The sequence below is a fragment of the Eulemur rufifrons genome, chromosome 8, assembly GCF_041146395.1.
Source record: "Eulemur rufifrons isolate Redbay chromosome 8, OSU_ERuf_1, whole genome shotgun sequence".
In the NCBI taxonomy this organism is placed as follows: domain Eukaryota; kingdom Metazoa; phylum Chordata; class Mammalia; order Primates; family Lemuridae; genus Eulemur; species Eulemur rufifrons.
This window is the reverse complement of record NC_090990.1, coordinates 6,365,691-6,390,847: the sequence shown is the minus strand read 5'-3', so window position 1 is coordinate 6,390,847 and position 25,157 is coordinate 6,365,691. Positions and strand designations below refer to the sequence as shown.

Here is a 25,157-nt window from a genome sequence, read left to right as displayed (position 1 = left end):
CAAGCCCCGGTCTCTAAAGGGCCCCAGGGGAGGAGAGCGGGGAGCTCCTGCTTTGTGTTCATCACTCACCATGCCTTTCCTCTGGTTTCCATGGCAGCAGCTGGTACCCTGCTGGCTCGGGCAGCCCCAGTGACCCCCGGTGACCCAGTGTCTTCAGGCTCCTTGGTCCAGAGGCCCAGCTGTGGCTGGGCACAGTGGTCTGGGCCGGAACAGCACTCGGTGCTTCCCTGGAAAGGTGGGGCCCCCCACCCGCTCCAGACCGACCCACCGCGGGAAGCGGGGTTTGAACCGCAGCCAAGGGGAGGAGGCCCCGGCAACGCCCGGAACAAGAAGTAAATAAATAAATAAATAATCAGGGATGTCTTGGCTGATAAACGGTCCCTACCTCCAAGATGACTTCTGCCCCCACCCACCCCCTCCTCCGGGCAGATCCATCCCAGGCAGGAGCTTAATAGCCCATTTAAGGCTCTTCCTTTTCACCACGGAATTGAGCGGCTCCCGCCATTACGAGGTTTTCAGCTTCTCTCTGAAATCAAATTACTGACTCCATTTAATTTTTTAAAAGCTCGGATGATTTCCCTTCTTGAATCGGAGCCGTGACTCCAAGGCCAGCCCCCACCCCCACTTCCCCTGGCCCTGCCAGGCGGTTCCCCTGCGGGCAGCCGCTGCCCAGGGACGGCGGCCCCACGCCTGGGCAAGCCTGACACCTAGAGGGGAAGCCGGCAGGAGCCCCGAGCCTCTGGCCACTGACCCAGATGCCGGGCAGCTCATGGAACCCGAGACCGGGGCTAGAAGAACTTCAGGGGCTGGGGGGCTCAGTGGTTAGAGCCCAGCGCTGTGGTGTAGACTCACGGGGGAGGCTCCCCGGATCCCCAGTTGCCTTCCCATAGTGCGTAGCCAGGACCCTGTCACTGACAGATGTCTATGGAGTGCCTCCTCTGTGCCAGGCGCTGCTCCAGCCCTGGGGAGGCAGCGATGAATTGGACAGAGAAAGTCTGAGTGTGGGAGCGAAAGTTCCAGTGTGCGTGGGAGAGGGGATTGGAGACCAATCATGAACACACGTAGATGATTCCAGACCCTGCCGTGTGCTCTGAAGAGAACCGAAAAGTGACTCAGGTGGGGGTGGGCTGCAGGCAGCTCAGGCAGCCCCTCTACGGAGGCGAGGAGGCCTCCCTGGAAGGAGCTGATGAGGGCTACAGGCAGAGGAGGGAGAGGACAGAGGGACAGAGAGGCCACCGATGCTGCTGGGGCAGGCGGGAGGGTGCGTGGGGCGTGAAGGACCCGCCAGGAGCCCAGATTTCATTCTGGCCCCCATGAGGGCCTTCGGGCAGAGGAGAGGCCTTGGCCTGCTGCTTGGAAAAGCTGACTGCAGAGCGGACATCAGAGGCACAAAGCGGCAGCCCCACTGGGAGTCCCCTCTGTGAGGGCTCGTGCCGCTCCCACTCCCACGTCCAGACTGGGGAGAGGTGGCTGCCCAGTGATGACGTATCCTTTGTCTCAACACTGGCCACAGTGTTTCTACCCTGTCTGTCTCTGCCTCTCTGTGTCTCCTCCCCCCTATCTCCACCCACCCCTCCCCTCCTCGGTCCCTGCAGAGCCACCTGGCTTGGGGACATCATAGACCAGGGGCGCACACACGTGAGAAAGTCCTGTAAACCAGGGCTGACCCTTTACCAGTCCTGCCCGTGTTTAACCACCCTGCGCCCTTGGAGACAAGACAAAGGGAACGGAGTTAATGGAATCACCAGCCTTTACCTGGCATAAGTGGCTCCTCACCCCCCAGGCGGGCGGCGATTTGCAAGGCTGGGAGGGTCTGGGCATTAACTGTTCTGGGCACTTTTCCCAGCTCAGCGCTCTGTGCAGCTGGAACAAACCACTTTACTTCTCATCTTCCCCCTGCTTTGCTCTGCACCCACTCGAAAGCAGGACAGTCGTGTTTAATTAGAAAGTGCTCGGGGTTCTCGGGAGGGCTCCTGTTCTCCCTCAAGATGGGACAACCCTGGCTCTGTGACCAGGGCTCTGGGTCTGCCAGGGCCTGGCTGGCACCCGTGCCTGATCCTGGGGCATGCACGGGTGTTGTCCCTGCCTTGGGGACGTCTAGTTTTCCTGTTGAGACCTCCCAGGTCTTGCAGTCATTTGTTTATGGCTGACACGCCTGTGATCAGTGAAACCCTGGCAGGGAGTGGCTCTCTCCCTCGGGGTCAGGGCTGCCTGACAGATCTCAGACAGCCTGGGCTCTTGGCGGCGTTTAGACATCCCTTGCCACCTCCCCACCGTCGGCGGCTTGGATTCTCATCTTTTCTCCCCTGTGACTCTGTGTGAAGTCCAGGGGCTGTGATGCATTTATTGTACTGCTCTGCTGTTACTTGGAGCAGCCGGAGCTGGTCCAGTTTCCCTTTTGGGTTTTCCTCCTCGAGCACAAAGCCTTCCTTGCCCGGCCGCATCCAGGCTCATTGTTTTCCCCTCGTTGGGGGCCCTGAATTCCCAGATTTCAGATGCTTCCCACAGCAGACTTTACATCACAACATATTCTTTCCGCCTTTGCTGCAAGTCTCTGTTGGGTATTTGAATATTACTTAAACTGGAATTGTAGTTATCAACTTCGTAATCCTCCAAATTACCGTGTAACCAGAGAGGCAGCGTGGCTGGGAAGAGCTTTCTTCTGGGTGTCCGGAGACAGGTCTGCCCCACCCAAGTCGTGTGACCTTCAGCGAGTCAGGTCACTTTCCGAACCTGGGCTTCAGCTCGGGCTGTTTGGAAACCGGAGGGAGTGGCCGGCCACCTCTGGTCCAGGATAAGGTGGGGTCATCCTTTGAAGACACTAAGTTGAGTCTCCCATGCAGCCTGGGGAGAACCCCTCACTCCTGAGGGTCCATCGTCCCCAGCTCAGCCCACCGCAGCCTACTTCCCAACGCCTCTGCCGCTCACAGGTCTGGTCTCTGGGCCTGGGGGCTGCCAGAGACGTCAGGCCAAGCCGGGTGGGAGGACAAGATGGGACGATATGTCCAGAAGCTCGTTCCCATGTAGCCAGCCAGAGCCCACCCCTACCTTGCTCCACAGGTGACTTCCCCCCTGCTCCTCCTTCCTCTCCCAGGAACCAGGCTGAGCCCTCTGACATCCCAGATCTCAAAGCCTCAGAACAGTGGTTCTCAAAGAGGGTCCCCTGGACCAGAAATGGCAGCATCCCCTGGGAACTTGTTAGAAATGCAAATCACTGGGCCCCACCCCAGACCTTGAGACCCAGAAACTCGGGGGTGGGGCCCAGCAATCTGTTTTAAGCCCTCCAGGGGATTCTGGGGCACCCTGGAGGGTGTGAGAACCACTGCCTGAGGGAGTCTGTGTGGGGGCAGGGGAGACCCCCTAAGTCAGAGAATTCCACTGCCCCATAATAATAGCAATGCTGGACATGACACAGCTTCCAAGCACCTGCCACCTCCGTCTGCTCATTGCATCTAGCACCATCCCTTTGAAGAAGAAAGGAATTATTCTTCCTATTTTACAGACGAGGAAACTGAGGCTCAGGGTCTTCCCTGAGGTCACACAACTAGTAGTCAGAGGCAGCATAGCTTGAACCCTGGCCTCCTCGTTCCAAGGTGACGGCTCTCTCCTGGATGGCTTGGGTTTCTGGGGCTCCTTAGACCACGGGAATAAATGCATGTCCCTTGGTCAGAAAGGAACCACCCCCCCCCATTCCGTCCCTCTCTTCCCGTTCCCAGTCTCAATCCTACGAGAGAATATCCAGGAAACATAAATTTTGCCTGGCAGTTGAGTAAGAGCTCTGAAAGGAGTTACACGTCAGGGAGATGGGACTTTATTTCTCAATGAAATAGCCTTTTTATGGTTGGAATAAAAGTGCCAGGGGGAGCCTAATGCCAGGAAGTAGCAAGCGCATTTGATAAACTCCAGCCAGGGTGGGGCTGCACGGGAGGCGCCGCCGGAGAGCAGTCCCCACCTTGCAAGATGCATGTGTCGCTTCAGGTTAGAGCTGTGGAAGATCCGGGATGGGGGGAGGGGAGGCCTCGCCGGCCACCCAGCTGGGGAAGGGCTGCCCTGGGACCCCGTGAGCACCTTCGCTCGGCACCAGGTCCTAGGAGCAGAGCTGCAGTTCAGAGAGCGGGCAGCAGGGGGCAGCATAACCCACCGTTCCAGCCCGGCAAGTGGGCGCCGCCGGGGGTGTCAAGGTCCCTGCGACTCAGTCCTCCGAGGAGGTCAGCAGTAGCCCCCTCCCCGGGACCTCCTCCTCCTCCCTTCAGCCCTCTCCACCCCCAAACCCTTCGCTGCAAGGCCAGTTTGCCATCCTTACACTGACAGCGTCCTCTTCGCGATCCAAATCATAATGGGGCTGGGGGCAAGGGCGGGGTGGGGGCTTCTCCATCCCCCCCCGCCCCCCCACCCCCGGCTGAGTTCTCAGAGCTTCTCCGGGCTGTGCTTCCGACCTGATTAACCCCTGGACTTCCTTCTGAGGGGCCTCTTGGGGGGTCTCAGTGTACACATACGTGAGTGGGTGGCTTTTGTGGGTGGGGGACCAACAGACTTCATGGTCACCGGGGGCAGGAGAGAAGGCTGAAGGACAAAGAGAAAGCGAGGAAACCTCCTCGTTTGAGAACGTGTGTGATTGGCAGGTTTACGGCCTCGGGAAGGTGCATGGTATTCCGCACAATCAAGTCATTTTTAAAAATAATCTCCCTGCTTAAGTCGTACACGCTGCTAATTGCATTTTAATAAGTCTCTTAAAATCTTGCCATATTTTTTAATATCCTAATATTAGGTAAGTGATTGCGGGGGACACTGGAGGGCACGGGGAGTTTATATAACGGAGGGAGGGCTGTAATGAAGCTGAGGGGGTGGTCACCAAGTGGCCGCCGGGCTGCGTATGGCGCAGGTGTGTCTGCGTTTGCAGGACCTGTGCGCGATGTGGGGGGCGTGAGTGTCCGCAGACCTGGCGTCCCCCGCCGCAGCCCTGGACAGCAGGCCCGGGTTCACCCGCAGCACAGGAAATCGCTTGTTACCCCTGCCGGGTTCCTCTAGCCGTGGGGGGAGACAGGCTTCTTCCCCCTTCTCATCCCCCGGCCCCAGACTACAATGTCTGAGCTGGAGGGGTCTTTGCAACCAGCTCATCCTCTCCTCTTTTCCCAAGGAGGCAGGTCCCAGGCCCAGTGAGAGGATGTGACTTGCCCGAGGCCTAGAGGGGGACCAGTGGCGACTCAGACCCAGCCTTGGGAGGGCAGAGGAGGAACCACCTGCGTCCTCCTCCTCCCTGAGGGACAGGGTGCTGGCTGCACCGTCTGGTCACCGCGTCCTGGCACGTGCACTGCTTGTTCGACCTCACTCCCCGAGTTGCCCCGGGGGGAAGGTGGCTGGTTGCCAGGGGTGGCCACCTACCATTCCCTGAGCCCTTACTACATGCCGGGCGTTTTGCTGAGCTCTTTCCTCCCGAATAACCCCATGGGTGAGAATTTTAGGGTCCCGGGTGGACCTACAGCTAAGACGTGGCAGAGCAGGGATTTGCGCCCGCAGCCGGCTCCTGTGCCTGGCTGGGGAAGGTCCTTCACCACGATTAGACAGGAGGCTGAGCGGGGTCCAAGCGCTCCTCCCGTCTCCAAGTGTCCAGGGCCTGTGAGGACCATGCTGGGAGCAGCAGGGGAGGCTGACCCGCAGGCCAGGAAGAGGATGTCCGGTGGCCGTGGTCTCCTTTGCTCCTGACCCGTCAGTTGGGTGGGGTCCCAAGGCCAAGGTCAACATCGAACCTTCTCCTCTGAGTACCTCGGGGGAGCCATGCCTGAGACTGTAGGCACCAGACCTAGGCCACGCTCTGGACTTCCGGAGGTCCCCTAAGACCCCCACTGGCCCCCACGACCCTGGCCTTCCTCCTCCCTCCTCCTCCTCCTCCTCACACGCCACCGGCCCGGGTGGGAGGCACATGTTGAACGAACTTCTGAACAGGAAGTCAGCGTCCAGGTCATCCCCAGTCCCTTTTCATGTGGTTGCTTTAATCCCCCAGGCTGGGTTTCAGAAGCATTTTACAGTTTCAGTTTTACAAAGCTACGCTCCCTTTAATGTTGGCGTTTTTCAGGAGGTGGGGGGAGAACGGCTTCAGTCAAAACATGTGTGTTTTACATCAGCCAGCTGCGGACGGAGGAGCCTGGGGAGGGGAGGCGGCAATGTGGCCTCCAGGTGGATGCAGCCACTTGCTTCTCTCTCTCTTCTCCCGGATTCGGCTGCCTCCCTGCCCCTCCACGGAACCGCCACAGCCAGGGGGCCAGGGCATCTAGCTCTGGGCCCTCCCCGGCTCCTGCTGCCCAGGCACAGGCCGGGGATTCCCTTCACGGCTGGGCCACCCCCTCCAACCCCCTGTGTTTTTATTTACTTAGCATTTTCCCTTACACCAATGCAACTTTTTCACTTAGAACCTAAGCAAAAATATCTATGACATTGTGAGTTTGGTGTGCCAGTTACACGTATCTGGGCTAATACACAATAAAACAAATCTAAACTATTAGAATTTTTTAAAAGGCTAAAAAGAGCCCCGCATGCTCCAGGAGATCCTGCATAAATCCCCCTTCCCTGGCAGAGAAGAGGAAGGTCTGGGGTTAAGGTGGCCGGCCCGAAGCCACGGGGTTGGTCCATCTGCAAGGCTGAGGCAGCTGCTGTATGGAGTCCCGTGCAGGGCAGGCTTCTTGGCCTTGAAGTTTCACGCTTTGGAGGAGCTGCCTGGGGCTGCTCTGAGCACACCACGCAGAGGGTTGAATTCCTTGGCAGTGCAGCTGGGTGGAAGGGACACAAATTTTGGAATCAGTCAGACCTGGGTCCAAGTCCTGGCCGTGCTGCCTCCTTAGAGTGTGACTGTGGGCAAATGTCTCCATGGCTTTGAGCCTTGGTCTCCCTGTTTGTGAAACCAGGGATGATCACACCAGCCTGGGCACAGCAATGTGAGGCTCAGAGATACACTTGGAAAGACCCAAAGCCTCCAGGCCTGCAAAGCCACTGGTCATTCAAGAGCACTGAGAACTTGCTTCTTAGCGTCTGGCCCCCGTCGCCAGCCCTGGCTTCACCCTCTCTCCTCCCCTACACACGGGAGGCCGTGGGACGTCGACAGAGGGAGGTCAGGAGCAAGGGGCACGCCCTGGAGGGGCTCGCAGACCTTCCCCCCGTGTCTCTGCGAGTGTGGAGAAGGCCGCTGGGATGGCAGTGCAGTCCGAGCCCCGCCCCGAGAAGGAGGAGGACGGAGATGGCTCTTCCCTGCCCACAGAGACGGGGTGGCTGGGAGACTCCAGATGCTGTTCGGATAGGGGTTAGGGCCCAGGACCCCTGGTCCATGCTGCCCCGGATGACAGGTGATCCGGACTGCAGAAGCCATGCCCCCAAACTTTGCTGCTGCCCGTGGCCCCCAGTTGCTTGAGGAGGTCCCAGGCGAGGCTTCGCTTCCATTGTGGCCAGGGGGTCCCCAGAGCGTGATGCCCCTGGTCTGAGCCACCTTTCTCAGGCCACAGTGGTCCCACCTCCCCCTGGCCAAGAGCTGCCCCAGGGCATCTAGGAGAGGGAGGAAGTGGATGTCAGGCCAGAGCACAGAGGGACGGAGCACAGAGGAACGGGTGCTGGGGAGGGCACTGCTCCAGCCACTGGTTCGCTTCCCTCCGAGCCTGCAAGTGGCGGGAAACCCTGGAGAACGTAGCAGTGACGCTGCTGACAGACACCAGGCCTCTTCCGTGTGCCAGACATGGTGCTAAGCCCTTCACACGTCATTCCATCTGCGCTGTGACACATGCCAGGTCTAGATCAGAGCCCGGCACACAGTAGGCCCTCAATAAACATTTATTTAAGCAGAGAGGCTTAGAGAGGGGAAGCCATTCGCCCAGCTCTCGCCCACACTCTTGCTGTGTTTATGCGTGAGGACCGGCCACCACGGGCACAAGAGAGATTAGGGTGGCAGGTTCCTCCCTGTTCTTGAGAGAGGCTGTCACTGCCCCTTTCGGGTGGGTCTGTGGGGGGTAGATCCCCGGGGACTTGGGGTGCTTTCTCCACTGACTCCAAGCCACCAGGGGAGGAGCACCCTGGGCCTGGGGCCTCTTCTGCTCCCCCGGGGCAGTGAAGGGCTGGGCCTGGCCGGCTGCAGCTGCGCAGGGGCCTGGGGAGGCGAGAATCAAAGGCAGCCCATGTGGGCCTCGCTTTTATCTCCCCGCTTCAAAGAGGTACAAACAAACCCTGCGCCTGTGCCAGGCGGTAGCTCCCTCCTCACCACCCCCTCCTGCCCGGGAAGCCGGCAGCGCCTTGGGCCTGGTCCCAGGGGCACCCCAGAGGGGCCCCGACTCCTGGCCGAGCAGAGATGCTGGGCAGGGCCTGCAGGGAAGGAAAGGGGCTGAGACCCTTGCGCCCACCCCAGCACGGTGCACCGCGGGCCAGCCCTGGCGCTGGGCTCACCCGCCCCACACAGGAGCTTCCAGTCTGGAGCACGAAGGCCGCACGTGGCTCCTGGGCGCCAGACACGCCCTAAGAGTAAGGGACACTCGGGATTTCTCAGACTTCAGACTTGGTACGAGCAAAAGAATGTGAATTATGTCATTAATCGTTTTACACCGATTACACACTGAGATAATATTTTGGAGCTATGGGGTTAAAAATATGTTGTTAAAATTAATTTTCTTTGGTATTTTCTACTCTTTTAAATGTGGCTATGGAGAAATTTAAAATTGCGTGTGTGGCCGCTTTATTTCTGTTGGGCTGATCGTTCCAGACAATATTCCCGTGTTGCAGATGGGCCTGGAGGCTCCCGGGGGTGCTCAGTAAAGATCTTTGAAATGAATGAATGAATGAGTGAATATCTAGTACTGGCTGCTGGGGAGCCACAGACGAACCCCGTCCCTGTTCCTGCCCTCGAGGAGCTCCCAGTCCAGAGTCCAGTCCAGCGGGGGAGGGTAGTGGTAGCAGCAGAGACCCCGGCCTCTGAGCAGCAGGGGTTGGGGGTTAAGAGGCCCCTGGGCCCAAATCCTGGCTTCACTACTCAGGAGCTGTATGATCTCGGGAAAGTGACTTACCCTCTTAATGCCTCAGTTTTCTCATCTGTAAAATGGGCAGGATAATAATAACTACCATTATTATCGATGCAGCTCCTTCACGAGTGGCTGTGAAGATGAAAGGAGGTGACACACTTTTCTCACACACGGCAGTCTTGGTGCCCAGAAAGTGCAACGTGTTAATGATTAGTTACAATGTGGAACAAATGCTATCGAGCATGTATCATTCGGCCCCAGCTGCAGCACCTGGGAGCGCTGAAGGCACCATCCCCGCACTGCAAAGAGAGCTGCACCCCCAACTTGTCCCCAGTCACCTCTGCCTGCAGGTGGGAGCAGAGGGACTCCTGCCTTCCCGCCACATCACCTGTCTGGGTCCAACTGCACAGGTGCTGGAGTCCCTTCTCCCTGGGCCCAGGCTCCTGCTCTCTCCTCCTGTCCCATCGTCTTTGTTCCCTGAAACACCCCTTTGTTCCCACCACAACCCTGTCCTAGTTCTGCCCCTGAGGTCCTGTGGCCTTTGGAAGTGGCTTTGGGACCTTCCTTTTTGAAGAGAAACGCCCCCAGGTGAACACACCTTGTCTGGCTCCTGTACTCTCAGGACAGCCCAAGCCTCCTGGTTCACTCTCGCCAAGGACCTCCCAGAGGGTTGGCGGGAGGCGGGAGGCGCCCAGCACTGTGCCTGACGCTCTGGTGGCCCACCCAAGGAGGAGAGGGGCCAGGCAGAGGGGACAGCGGGGTTCCTGGAGGTGTGGGACGGACCTGGCAGGCTGTGGGTGGGTGCTGTGAAAGTCCCAGCACCCCCGAGCGTGAGCGCGGAAACAGCCAGAGGAAAGGTCTGGAGACACATCTGGGGCAGCATGGTGACCCATCGCATTCATGGTCGGCACCAAGGGAGACCCACAAGGCTGTTGGGGACCCCACTGAGCAGGACTTGCTGGAGGGTGAGGGGAGGGGTGGGTGCTGCTCCCACAGCTGGAGGGGGGATGTGCCCAGAGACGGTAGCAGGAAGTGGGACGATTGGAACCAAACAGGGTCAATGAGAGCCAGATGTGGTCAGGGTCGGGGCTTTTGCAGGAGGGAGATGTTTTCCTTTTTCACTGAAGCTGTAGCTGGGGGAAGAGAAGGGTTTGTTTTCCCACACCCTCACCCCCACCTCTGGCCCAGTGTGGCACCGGGAGGTTCTGCAGCTGCCTGTCACCAAAAGGTGATGAGAGCCGCACCCAGGTGATTTACATAACTGCTCCCTTGGTGCCCTCCTTCTCTGGGGAGGGGGCTGTGCAGGAACCATGTGGGTGTGGAGGTCAGGGGACCAACCCCTGCGCTCAGCCTGCAGCCCTTGGGATGCTTGGGGTCCAGGCTCTGGGCTCCAGAGGATGCTTCGTCCTGGGCTTCCTCTGCGTGGTGGGCCCCGTTCCTGTTCAGCCTCACTGCTCACGCCCTTGCCTGCTCTAGCCGCTTCCTCCAGGAAGCCCTCTTGGACCCTCAGGTTGCATCAGGCACCTTCTCTGGGTTCCCAGAACACCCAGTGCTTATTGCTGTGGGTTAAAACTCCCTTTCCCTGTGGGCTACTTAGACCCCCCACCCCCAATCCCCAACCCAGCACTGGGCCGAATGGGGCAGTGCCTGTGGCCCCACTCTCCCACCTCCCCAGGCCCCCCAGACCCAGTGCTTCCCTCGTGCTCACCTTCTAAGCCTCTCCACTCCTGGGGCCACTTTGAATTTTACACACATGTATTTTTTGAATCAGTTTTAAAAAATCATATGTCATCCAAAAAAAAGTGCTCATTGCAAAAATTAGCAATTGTACAGAAGCAGATGGAGTAAAACATAAAAGGCCCCTTTCTCTGCACTGGCCCTGGTCACGCCCCTCCTCATTGCAACCCCTGTTTGGTTTGGTATGGGGCTTTCTAAATCGTGCATGTGTGTGTGCGCGTGAGAGAGAGAGAGAGAGAGAAAATGTACATACCATAGCATGTACCATCTTAACCATTTTTAAGTGCCCAGTTCAGTGGCATTAAGAACATTCACAGTGTTGTGCAGCCCTTACCACTATCTGCACCCATTAAACACCAACTCCCCCACCCCCCAGCCCCAGCCCCTGGCACCCACCATCCTCTCCTCTGTCTCTGTGAATGTGACTACTCCAGGGACCTCAGGTAAGTGGAGTCAGACAGTATCTGTCCTTTGTGTCTGGCTTGGTTCACTCAGCACAGTGTCCTCAAAGTTCATCCCCAGTGTAGCCTGTCAGCATTTACTTCTAAATCTTTCCACAAGGCACCCACACATGTAAAGGTACACATACACATGCAGGCGTGTTTCATCTGAGGCTGAAGCTAACCACATACCTGCTCCTGTGACTTGAGTTTTTGTCTCCCCTCCCCAGCTGTGCCAGAGATCTCTCCAGAATAGAGACCAGCCGCATTCTTTTGCAGGGCAGCATAATATTCCACACCTAGTTGCCTCCAGTTTTTCCAGCGAGAAGCGGGCTATGGCAAACCTCCTCATTCGTGCCTCTCTTGGCCCCTTGGTGGGGGATTTCTCTAGGCTACATTCCTAGGAGTGGAATTGCTGGGTCACATGTCATGTGCATATTAAATATTGGTAAATGGCATATATTGATCATTTCAGTCACTGTTCCTCAGTGGCATCTGAGCTCCAGAACCTACAGGGCAAAGTCCAAATGTTGCAGTTTGGTGTTCAAGGCTCTCCCCAGCCACCTCCTGCTCCTGCCCCCGTTCTCCAGCCCCTGCACCTGTGGTTTTCAAACCGCAGGTAATGACCCATGTATGAGTCACAAAATCAATGACCAGCATTCGAAAAAAAGAACGAAATGGGATAAATTGGAAAATATTACACTGCGTGTATTAGGGTAAGTACTGCTTTATGAAATTCTTATTTCATTTATTGATATGTGTGTATAACGTATGTCACAATGTAAAACATATTTCTTACTCTGAAGTCATGGTCAAGAATTTTGAGAAGCTTGGACAACACAGTGAGACCTCATCCCTACAAAACATAAAAGAAAAAAATTAGCCGGGTGTGGCGATGTGTGCCTGTAATTCTAGCTACTCAGGAGGCTGAGTCAGGAGGCTCAAGTGTGAGCCCAGGAGTTTGTATTTCAAGGCTGCAGTGAGCTATGATCACCCCATGCACTTCAGCCTGGGCGACAGAGTGAGACCATCTCTAAAAAAAAAAAAAAAAAAAAAAAGGATTTTCAGAAACATGGCCTGCATTTTTGTGCCAGCCAAGTCCCCAAACATGACAAGCACAATTCCTGCCCCAAGCCTTTGCCCGCACAGGTCCTCCTTTTGAGGCGCCCTCCTCCTCTGCTGCCCTTGTCTAAGTCTTTGCCACCTTTCAAAGCTCAGCTCAAATACCTGCTTCTCTAGAAAGCCTCTCGTTTCCTCTCCAGTCCCCGGAACCTCTCTCTGTCTCTCTGGCTCCTGCTGCATTTCACGTGTCAACTCCTCTGACGGCAGTTGAGCACACATTGCCCTGTAAGGTGGGTGACCAGGCCTTCTAACCTGACAGGAAGCTCCTCTAGGAAGGCACCCATCATACACCTGTCCCAGGTGCATGTCTAATGACGCACCTGCACACGGAAGGGCCAGGGCCAGGCTTCCTGATCGTAACTGGGATAACGCTGTTGGTGGCGCTAATTTTGATGTGTTGGTGACAGTAACTGTTGGTCGTTGTAGTGGATAGTTTTTATGTTCACGTGTCCACCCAATGTCCCGTGAACCCTCTTGCATCTCCCACATTGTAAGTCCTGCTCCCCCAAGGTAGAAATCTGAAATTCACTTTCCCAGCCTCCCTTGCAGCTCGAGGGTGCCCATGTGACCTGGCCTCCACCAGTCAGGGGCAGACACAGGATTTCCGCTTGGAAGAGGCGCTGTCCAGACACTGTGCTGATGGATCTTGGTGGAGAGATGGCCAGATTCCAGAAGGGGTGGTGGGGGGGTCCCAGCAGGGGCATCCCGGACAGTTTAGGTGGTTAGAACAGCCATGCCTGTGCTCAGTGACGGCAGCCGAAGCCACTGCACTAGCACATCCCTGGGAGCTGGTCCAGCCTTCAAGTCTGATTCTGTGGTGCCTCTAGAGAGTTTGTGAGTTGCCTAATTCCCTACGTTTTCAGGTTTATTGAAGTAAAACTTACACACAGTAAAATGTATCCTTTACGTATGTATAGTTCTACATATCTCGACAAACTTACACAGTCACGTAGCTACCACCACCATCAAGACACAGAACATGTTATATCACTCCCAAAAGTCTCCAAGTGCCACTTTAGAGTCCAGCCCAGGGGGTGCTAGAGCTGGCTGGCATCAGTTCATGAGAGCCAACTGGTAAGTTTTCAGGAACTTTGCAAGCCCGTTGTTAAACACAGTCATCATTAAATATTACATTACATAACCTAACAAATAAATTACATTAAGAACAAAGGCAATAAACTCATCACCTCCTAATTATATTGCTACCTTTTACTATCTCTCTGTGCTCTTGAGACGGTTTATGTCTACGTATCTGTACAGCAGGAATACTAAACAACAACGTGCTACTCATTGGACAGCTCTTCTCAACTCTGAGTTCAGTGACCTCATGCTGGTAGCTTGAAATCGGCCATGGTAGAAGTATTTACACCAGAGAAATTGGCCAATGCTACAGATCAGGGACTGATTTGTTGTTTTGTTGATTGTCTAGATGTAAAAAAGTAATGGACAAAAGATGGATAATGCGGATGACCATTGAAAACGCATTGTGTCTATAGTCATCACATTTTGAATAGCACAAAAAATTAAGGAAATATTCTTCCAGTATTTAAAAACTATTACCTGATTCAGCGAAGAAGTCACTCACATCATTGATCAACCAATGGAGTTCTGACATAAATCTTTGCTGTTTTATTTTTTTCTTACTCTTATCAAATGACAGTTCCCCAAATGTCACCAATACAACCTGTTGCTAAGACAAAGCTGAGTTGATTTGCTTGCTATGGGAAGGGAGAACGTCACATCCACCGAGCTTTGTCAGTGTTGCAAAGTGGGGAGGCAAAGGTGGAATTTATCAAGGATGGGAAGTTTGGTTTAAGGAGGGTCTTTCCATGCAGAAGCTTGATTAGGATCGGGTTAGGATCATAATAAAACAGTCCGGGTTTTTACAGAAGGCAAGGTAAGGATCTTTAAGGTGGGGAATTTAAGAAACTTAGGGTACACACTGTTGATACCTCCTGCTGAAGAATTGATGGGTCCTGGGGGAAGGTCCTATAACGAACAATCAAGTCATTTGTCTGGGCAAGAGTCTCCCAGACTGGCATGAAGACAATGGAATGGTAAAGTCTTGTTAAGGCAGACTGTAACTTGTGTGGAGGGGGATAGTTTCAGCCTTCAGGGCCCAGGGTGTGAGTGAGGGTCGGTGGTTTTATCTGTCACTCTAACATTAAGGAAAATATCAACTGACATTTATGTTGGATCTGTACTTGTTTGTCAATTGCAACCAAAGGTTGGCTCCAGATGCATGAGTTTGGCAAAATTAACTAAAGCATTTTGTGAGAATCAATTGGCCCTATGAAATTTATCATTTTATCATTTGTAAATTGTGTGCTGTAAATTCAGCAAAGTTGCAGGGGACAAAACCAACATACAAAAATCAGTTGTGTTTCTACACACCAGTAATGAATAATCTGAAAAGAAAATGAAGAAAACGTTTCTATTTACAATAGCACCCAAATACCTAGAGAAAAAAACATTTAACAAGGAGGTGAAAGACTTGTACGCTGAAAACTACAAAGCATTTCTGAAAAACATTAAAGACTTGATTAAATGGAAAGAAGTCCCATGTTCATCAATTGGAAAACTTAATATTGTTAAGATGTCTATTCTCCCCAAAGCAATCTACAGATTCAATGCATTCCCTATCACAATTCCAATGGCCTTTTTAGGGGCAGAGATAGAAAGTTGAACCCTTAAATTCATATGGAATTGCAAGGGGCCTCCAGTAGCCAAAATAATATTGAAAAAAGAAACAAAGTTGGAGGAATGTATCAGTTTGCTAGTGCTGCCCTAACAAAGTACCGCAAACTGGGTTTCTTATTCTTTTTTTTTTTTTTTTTTTGAGACAGAATCTCACTCTGTTGCCTGGGCTAGAGTGTCGTGGCATCAGCCTAGCTCACAGCAACCTCAAACCCCTGGGCTCGAGCAATCCTCCTGCCTTAGCCTCCCGAGTAGCTGGGACTATAGGCATGTGCCACCATGCCCGGCTAATTTTTTCTATATATATTTTTAGTTGTCCATATAATTTCTTTCTATTTGTAGTAGAGATAGGGTCTCTTGCTCAGGCTGGTCTCGAACTCCTGACCTCGAGTGATCCTCCCACCTTGGCCTCCTAGAGTGCTAGGATTACAGGCATGAGCCACTGCGCCTGGCCCAAACCGGGTTTCTTAAACAACAGAAATGCATTTTCTCACAATTTTGGAGGTCAGAAGTCCCTGATCACGGTGTTGGGCAGTTTTTGTCTCTCTTTGGTTTGTTTGTAAGTGGCCTCTCCTCCTTGTATCTTCACACAGCTCTGCCCTCTCTGCATGTCTGTGTCCAGATTCCCTCTTCTTGTAGGGACGTCAGTAACATCGGATTAGGGCCCACCCTAATGACATTGTTTCAACTTAATTACCTCTCTAAAGACCTTATCTCCAAATACAGTCACATTTTGTGATACTAGGGGGTTAGGACTTCAACACGTGAATTTGTGAGAGGGAAACGCAATTCAGCCCCTAACCAGAGGTTACATCTCCAGATTTCAAAACTGACTGCAAAGTAACGTTAATCAAAACAGTGTGGTGGGGCCGGGTGGGTGGCTCACACCTGTAATCCTAGCGCTCTGGGAGGCCCAGGAGGGAGGATCACTCGAGGTCAGGAGTTCGAGACCAGCCTGAGCAAGAGCGAGATCCCGTCTCTACTAAAAATAGAAAGAAATTATCTGGCCAACTAAAAATATATAGAAAAAATTAGCCGGGCATGGTGGTGCATGCCTGTAGTCCCAGCTACTTGGGAGGCTGAGGCAGAAGGATTGCATGAACCCAGGAGTTTGAGGTTGCTGTGAGCTAGGCTGATGCCACGGCACTCTAGCCCCAGCAACAGAGTGAGATTCTGTTTCAAGAAAAACAAATAAAAAACAAAAACAAAAACAAAACAAAACAAAACAAAAACAGTGTGGTGCTGGCACAGGATGAACCAATGGAAACAAATTGAAAATCCAGAAATGAATTTGGGCTCTTACCTCAATCCATATATAAAAATTAACTGAACATGGATCAATGACCTAAATATTAGAGCTAAAACTATAAAACTATTATGGAAAATCTTATACTAATAAGCAACTTTCACGATTTGGCAGTGGACTCTTAGATTTGACACCAATAGCACAGGCAATAAGAGAAAAATAGATAAATCAGACTCCATCAAATTAAAAATTTTTGTGCATTGAAGGACATTATCAAGAATGTGAAAAAAAGCTTATAACATGAGAAAAAGTATTTGTAAAACATTTATCTGATAAAGGTTTAATATCTAGAATATTTAAAGATCCTACAACTCAACTTTAAAAATGGGCAAAATAATTGAATAGACATTTGTCCAAAAAAGATATATAAATGGCCAACAAGCACCTGAAAATATATTCAACATCATTAGTCGATAAGGAAATGCAAATCAAAACCATAGTGAGATACCACTACGTACTCACTAAGATGACTATTATTTTAGAAAAGGAAAATAACAAGTGTTAACAAAGATGTGGAGAAATAGGAACCCTTATACATTGCTGGTGGGAATGTAAAATGATGCTACAGCAGCTACGGAAAACAGTTTGATGGTCCCTCAAAAAGTTAAACATAGGATTGCCATATAACCTAGCAATTTCATGTCTAGGTATATACCCAAGAGAAAAGAAGACATACAGCTACACAGAAACTTGTATGTGAATGTTTGTTAGCAGTATTACTTATACAGCCAAAGACTGGAAACAACCCAAATGTCAATCAATGGATGAATGGATAAACAAATTATGGTAAATACATATAATGGAATATTATTCAGCCATAAAAAGGAACGAAACACAGATACATGCTATGACCTGGATAAACCTTGAAAGCATTATGCTAAGTAAAAGAAGTCTGACATAAAAGGTCACCTATTGTATGATTCCATTTCTATGAAATGTCCGGGACAGGCAAATGCACAGGGACAGCAAGCAGAATAGTGGTTGCCGGGGGGTGGGGAGGGGAGAAGGGGCAGTGACTCCTTGATGAGTGTGGGGTTTTCATCAGGGGTGATGAGAAAGTTTTGAAACTAGAGAGAAGTTTACAGCATTATAAATGCACTAAATGCCTTGGAATTGTATACTTTAAAATGGTTAATTGTAAGTTTGTGAATTTCACCTCCATAAAAAATTGTGCTATACATCTTTTATAGCAGTAAAACGTATAATAAACATCTATGTTTATTATAAGTATATATATATATCTTCATGTATGTATATATATCCCAAGCCCAGTGAGCTGGCTGTTAAACATTAACGCCACACTGCCGATGCTGTTGAACACCCTCCTTCCCCCCAGCCCCTGGCAACCACTCATCTGATTTCTGTCCCTATAATTTTGCCTCTTTTGGAATGTCATATAAATTATATAATTTGTAGGCTTTTGATTCTGGCTTCTTTAACTTAGCCTGATGCTTTTGAGAGTCATCCATGTCGTGGCATGTGTCGGTGGTTTGTTCTCTTTTGCTGAGTAGTATTCCACTGAACGGACGAGCTGTATCTTGTTCATCCATGCACCTGTCCATGGGCATTTGGGTTGTTTCCAATTTTTGGTGATAACAAAGGAAGATGCTATAAGATATTCCCATACAGGTTTCTGCAAGGACGTATAACTTAATTTCTCTTTGGTAAACACCTAGGAGTAGGATTGGCAGGTCATACGTTAAGTACATGTTTAACTTTACAAGAAACTACCGAGCAAAACGCAACGTGGCTGCCCCGTTTTGCATTCTTACCAGCAGGGCAGAGAGTCCGGGTCAGCACCGCACACGGGGCATCCTTGCCGGCGTTGGTATTCTCGGTATTTTTAATCTGAACCATTCTAATGCTGTGTGGTGGTATTTCATTGTGGTTTTGTTTTTATTTTCCTAATGACTAATGATGTTGAGCATCTTCTCGTGTGCTCATTTTCCATCACAGATCTCGTTTGGTGAAATGTCTATTTAAATCTTTAGTCCATATTTTTATGGGGTTGGTTTTTTTTCTTATTTTTAAGTTTTGACAGTTCTTTATATATCAAGTTATCAATCTTTTATCAGATATGTGTTTGATAACTATTTTCTCCCAATTTGTGGCTTTTCTTTTTCTTACCCAGGTCTTCAAAGAGCAGAACTTTTCAATTTTGATGAAGTTAAATTTATCAATTCTTTTCTTTTACATTCTGTGCTTTTGTGTCCTAAGAAATCTTTGCCTAACTCAAGGTCTTAAAGAATTTCTCCTATTTTTTTCCTTGGAGTTTTATAATTTTATATTTTACATTTAGGTGTATGCCTAATGCCCTTTTCTAATACCTTTCTACTTACACCAGAATGGATTCTGCTGTCTGCACCTGAGAACACGGACTGCTATGGAAATGGTGGCGGTGGAGGCTGTGGCGATGGCGTTGGTGCCCCTCGGTGCCACGGTGATAATGGAAAGCAGGCAGGTGGTGTTGATAAGTTTCTACCTGAAATCCTTCTCACTGGTGCAAAATCCATGGCAGCCCGGTTTGTCACCAACTTATCCCTTCTTGTTAAATATCCTTGCGAATTGCAGACTCCAGCTTGTCAGTCTCTCGTGAAACCAGATGGGAAGTGAGGGTGAGCCTCAACACCGCTTCCAGGACTCTACCTGTGGATCTACTTGAGGAATCATTCAGAATAAGAGTGCTCATTGCATCATTGTCTATTGCAGGAAAAAAAAAAAAAAAAAACCCGAAAGTCCATCCATAGGAGAATGGTTAAACAAAGCATGGTCCAGCCATACTGTGGAATATTATGCAGACTTTAAACAGAATGAGATAGATCATTATGGACTTCCCCAGAAGTACACCCATGATATATTGCTCAGTGTAAAAACAAATTGCAACAATATATACGATCCATTTTTTTAAAAAGTACATTCAGATGCATGTTTGTACACGTAAAGAAAACGTCTGGAACCACACATAAGAAACTATTATCAGTGGTATCTCCAAAAGAGACTTTTCATTTAACATGCTTCTGATCTGTTTGAATTCTTTGCCTTGAGCAGTTACTACTTTAATCTAAAAATAAAAAACATACACCCATCACACATACGAGGTGAGGTGGGGCAAGATCATTCTCTTTATTCTAGAAATAAGGAAACAGAGGCACAGAGCTGTTGTCCTGACTTGCCCAGGTGGGTGGCCCAGGGAGCCAGCGGGAGGAACTGGCTAGACAGGAGTCCTCCCATCTGGCTTCCCAGTTGCTGTTCCGCCCCGGCCTTCCTCGGGAGCTGGGGCTTCTGCCTCCTGGCCTGTCCCAGGGCAAAGCTGACCTCTGAGCCCTGCAAAGCCACAGACATGGTGACAGGGGGCTGTGCCCTGGGCCTGCCGCTCTTCAGCTTTGCCTCTGTCTCCGTCATCCCCCATGTGGGTGTCCCACAAGCGCAGTGAATAGTCCCTGCTGGCCGCAGCATGGATGCTGGGGGCAGACGCAGGTGCACAGGGCTGAGGATGAGGAGGCCAGAGGAGCTCCTGACGGGTCCCCCTGCCTCAGCCTCCCCTGGGAAGTGTGATGAGAACGCTGGCTCCTGCGTTCCACCCAGACCCACTGAATCTGAAGCCCTTGAAGAAGGACCTCAAGGTCTGGGTTTCGAGGGATTTGGCTGCAGCAAGTACTATGTGAGACACAGGTGGAAACTGTAGTTCTCAACCCCGGCTGCCCATTCAAATCACCTGGAGTACTTTAAAAACACAGCTGCCCCGAGCCACCCCAGAGATTCTGATTTAACTGTTCTGGGATGTGGCCTGGACATCGGTGATCTTTTCCAAGCAGCCCGAGAGATTCAGTGAGCAGCGGGGCCTGCAAAGCACCGGCCTTCCGTTCCTGTTGCATCCGATCGGAGGGTCCCAGCGTGCAGGCCACCTCCGCAAACATCGACTCGGAGCCTCACCACTCAAAGTGTGGCTCTTGGACCAGTAGCAGCGGCACGTGCAAACCTGTCAGAAATGCAGAATCCCAGGCTCCAGCCCACTGCCTGCCGCATCAGAAGCTGCAGGGTCACAAGACCCGCAGGTGATTCGCATGCATGTGACGGTTGGAGACACGTAAGAGGATTTAATAGGAGCAGGGTGAGTGTGATGTGCTGAACTCCCAACGTTAGCATCACCTGGGAGCTAAACAAAAAATAAAAAATCTCAATGCCCAGGCAGCACCTAGAGCACTTCAACCCTGGGCATCGCTGGTTCTAAAGGTCCCCAGATGCTTCCCATGTGCAGGGCGGGGAACCTCCGTGTGGAGTTTTAGCTGGGGCGGGGGACGGGGCTGGATGGAGGTGGTCTCTTCACAGTCAAGGGCAGCCTGGATTTCATCCACTTCCCACATCCTTGCCCCACGATCTGGGGCAAGTTATTTAATCCCCGTGCCTCAGCTTCCTTATCTGTGAAATGGGGATAATAGCAGTCTCTCCCTCCCAGGGGTGTTGAGAGGATGACATGGGGCAAATCCTGCCAGGGAGTGAGTGAAGGTCTGGCTCTCAGTGAGCGCGTCATGGCAGCTACTGGTTTTCTCGCTGTCTGTGGAATCTCAAGCACGCTCGGGGGGCACAGAGGGCTGAGGGCCTGGCGTCGGCGGGCAGACCAACCACGCCGGAGAGGAGTGTGGGCGTGCCTGCTAACCTCTCTGCGGCTTGCTTCCACGGCTGCAAAACGCAAATGACGACAGCACCTACCTCGCAGGTGCCATCTGCTCATGCCCTTGCCCGCCTGGAAGCCACACAGCCCGGCAGACACAGCTCCGTAGCTGACCCAAGAGAGAAGAGGATGTCTGATCGACGATTTCTTAGGGACTCAAAGCAGGTTTATCTCACACCCCCAACAGCAGAAACTTCACCAAACTGCCCCCTGGAAATCTGTTTCTTCACTCTACCCTCCACCCTGCTGGCTGCCCCTTTCCTCCTCTCCCTCCTCCCACAGCCTCCGGAAGCCCCATCTGGGGGGACAGTTCTGCAAAGCCACACCTCATCCACCTCCCTGAGCAAAACCTGAGCTACCTGCCAGGCGCTGTTCAGAGAGCTGTACGTGGAGCCTCGTGGAACTCACAGTGGCCTGAGGAGGTAGATCTATTATTGTGCCCATTTTACAGATGAGGAAACTGAGGCAGAGTTTTGGTAACTGTCCCAAGGTCATAGTGCTTGTAACTGTGGAATCACGGTTCTAACCCAGGCTCTGTGCCCATCCCCTTGGCCTCTCCGATGGCTCCTGTGTTGTTCCTCAGGGCGGTGGTGTTGGGGGTGGGGGTGCCTTGTTCTAGCCACACAGGGTTAGGGTGAGGAGCAATTAGAGTTTGTTTCGCAGGTACATTCATAGAACAAATGCTTATTAAACACCTACTATGTGCCAGATGGCAGGCACACAGGGCGAGCAAACAAGATTTGGTTCCTATCTTTACGGAGTTCATGAAGTTGCTTGAAAAGAGAAGAAAAGGACCCACCTAAATCAAGAGGGCACAAGCAGTTTCCAGACCCTCCGATCCTTCTGGGACTGCTTGGCCTCTAGCCAAACCTCGCCCCCTCCTCACAGTTCGCCCCGAGTCAAGGGGGGCCAAGCCCTCCTCCCTGACCCTGGGCTCCTCGGGGTTGTTCTCTGGCGACAGAGGAGCAGGTGGGGTCACCTGGCCACAAGACCTTGGCCCACAGGTGGGCTGCAGCCCCAGCCCAAACCTGGAGACTTCTCAGTCAGGACCTGGTGCCCCCGCCTACTTCCTCCCCAGCTCTCTGCCCCCAGATGCTGGTAATTGGTAGACAAAGGAGTTTCAGACAGTTGGGGACCTGCGTCCTTTGAGTCCCTGAAAACATGCTATTATTAATTAAAGACTTTGGCTTCGGCGGGGCCCAGGCCTGCCTTTTCCTGGCTGGGCCTCAGACTTCTGTCTCTCCAGTCGTCTCTTCTTGCTAAATTTTTCAGTGTTTTTAACATCAGACTGATGTTACGTATAATTACCAACTTTGCACCCAAATTATATTTGACATGGCTTGTGTGGGAAATTAGACCATTTCAGCGCCTACAAATTCACCTGGGAAGCCAAGGCAGGCATGCGGGCGTGCCGAGGGGAAGTAATTTAAATATTACATGTGCCCTCATGAAAATGCCAAAACTCTTTAAACTGCCAGGAAGAATTTTGTCGCCCCCACCCTCATGCCCCCACAACCTACTGTGTGCACGGGGCGGGGGTGGGGTGCGGGAAGCAGGGGCCTGCAGGCAGGAGGCTGCGGGGGAGCCCCTTCCACTGGGACACTCATAGGGACGGGGGTGGCCCCGTTGGCAGGGGAGGGGCCTCCAGAGATGCAGACTGGGGCCCTCGTGTCACCTCTGTGGGGAGGGCCCGGCACAGGGCTGTCTGCCGGTCTGTGCACCCCTGCCCTCTGCCCCTGACTCTGGCGTACCTGTGCCGGGAGAGCAGGCTCCACCTCTCTGGGACTTGGTGGAGGGCGGGGGTGGGGAGAGAGCAGCCGCAGCACCCAGAACCAAGCCCTTCTTGGACGCCGAGGCTGGGGCTCCGTGGCCAGTCTACGTGGCATTTTGCTGGGCATTAAGGATCCAGAGAAGAACAAACCCATTCATTCATTCAATAAATGCTTATTGATCACCTATTACGTGCCAAGCCCAGTGCTACGCGCTGGGAATATAGAAATGTAAAAGATTCATTCATTCGTGTGTTCGTTCATACTAAATAAGCACCCACTATGTGCCAGGCTCTGTGCTGGGTCCCAGAGCTGCAGCAGGCAGTGCCAGCCCTCAGTGGCTCATAGTGAAGTTAGGGAGACAGACTTCAAAGCAAGTAATGCCTTACTGGCCACAGCTGGCGTCAGCTGCCCCCTTGCTGATGGAGGCACCCACTTGAGGGTCGCCAGGCACTGTCACCTGGACCTGCGAGGCTGAGACCAGGCAGGGGCTCTGTGGCTGATGGCCACCCTGTCCCGGCCCTGGGGTCCTGGTGGAGGGGAGATGTGAGACCCAGCCTGGAAGGGTCTGGGAGGGAAACCCGCTTTTTCTTCCCCTGCCTGCACGCTGATGCCTGCCTTAGACTGCAGAGAGGAGAGGGCCCTTTTGTGAGGTTCCTCCCTTGCGGAAGCCACCCTGGCCCACTTCAGAGGCAGGGGTGTAAGGGCAAGGACGGGAGAGGCTCAGGTTCCACCCCCAGCTGCCCCCTCCCACCTATGCCAGGGTGGGTCCAGCAGCAGAGGGAAGACAGCCAGAGTCAGGACTCTGGGCTCAGGACAAAGGGGCTTCAGAAAGACACCCTCCCAGGCCTCAGAGAGTTCCAGTGCTGTGGGGCAGAGGGGGCACCCTGGAGCCCCAGCCCTGTGTGGGCACAGGGAGGAATGGGGTCGGGAATCATCCTTTGTCCTAATCTGGGACATCTGCTTCTGCTGACTGGCGACTGTGACCCTCAAGGTGTTCTTGTCTTTCTCTCTCTGATCCCTGGTTCTTTCCTTCCCTCGCGTTCTGGGGACGTCAGCCCCACCAGCCCCATTAGGTGTCGAGATCATACATGACCCTTGTACCCGGTTGTGTTTTTCAACGATGCCGCAGCAACGTCTCTCATCGCACAAGTTCTTACAGTGTCAACTTGACACTCCTCCTTGCCAGTCGTGGGGTCTGTGTCCCCTTCCCTTGAATCTGGGCAGACCTTTGTGGTGCCAACGGAGCATGACAGCAGTGACACTGTGTGACTTCCAAGGCTAGATAATCCAAATTCCGTGCACTTCTGCCTTGTTCTCTTGGGACACTTGCCTCCGGAGCCCAGCTGCCATGCCGCGAGGAAGCCCAAGCTAACCCACGTGGAGGGACCACGTGGAGAGGGTGTGCGTGGGCATCTGGCCAAGAGCCCAGCTGGGGTCCCAGCTACAGCCAGACGTGTCAGTGAACGAGCCTTCTGAGAGTCCAGCCACCATCAGGGAGTCACCCCAGCCTCTGAGTCTTCCCAGATGGGGCCCTCGCACGGTGGCGCGGAGGCGGCCACTCCCACCACGCCCGTCCCATCCTGACCCACACGACCCGTGCGCATGACGAAATGGTGGTTCTGTGCCGGGAATTTTGGGGAGTAGCGTGTTCTGCAGCCATAGCTGCTGGAACCATCTCACCAGGACCTGCCCGTTTCCCCACACACCTTTCCCTCCGTAGAGGTGTTTGGAGCTCCCAACATGCTGTGGGGTGTTCCCACAGCCCCCGCCTTGGCCATGCTGTCCCCCTGCCCAGAGTGCCCTTCCTTCATTCTTCTGACGAATGTCCAATTCATCCTTTAAACAGGCCGACAGCCAGGAAGGCTTCATCTCCTCCTCCAGGAAGGCTCCCTGGACCTCCTGTGGCCAGGTAGGGTGATCCTCTGCTTCCCCCACCACACGCTCACCTCACTGATTCCTGCCATTTTGTTGGCTTTCCCCACCAGGCCATGAGATCCTGGGGGGAGGCCACAGGTCCTATTCCTCCCGGGCGACTTTTCCTCCTGCTGTGGCCAGCCTGGCGCAAGGGAGTGCCCAGGGAGGGCTTGTTTGACTGGTTGGAGGGCGCAGGGAATGTGCTGCTGCCAGGGGCCTGGTCTCCAGCCCTCCAGCATGGATTCTGCCTCCCCGCCTGCACCCCCCGAGCTCCCATCGCAGGGATCACTGTTGGACAGGCCGGATGAGGACTCCAAGTAACCTGGGGCTCCAGGCCTCAGTTTCCCCACCTGTGAAATAAGAATGTTGGATGAGGAGGAGACTGGGGGCTCCTTCAGCTCATTTGCTCAGGGATCCTCCAAGAGGGGCGAGGCAGCTTCCTTCGGATCCAGCCTCCCAGCTGGACTGGACAGGGGAGGGGAAGGTGTGGGTAGGGAGTCCCACCAGTTC

The 25,157-nt window shown here is 52.9% G+C and overlaps 1 protein-coding gene across 1 annotated transcript in view; it reads left to right on the top strand.

The window, feature by feature from the left end:
* Positions 1 to 25,157, top strand: part of C8H1orf127 (chromosome 8 C1orf127 homolog) — a 57,918-nt gene that overhangs the window by 25,839 nt on the left and 6,922 nt on the right. The gene's annotated exons all lie outside the window — the stretch shown is intronic.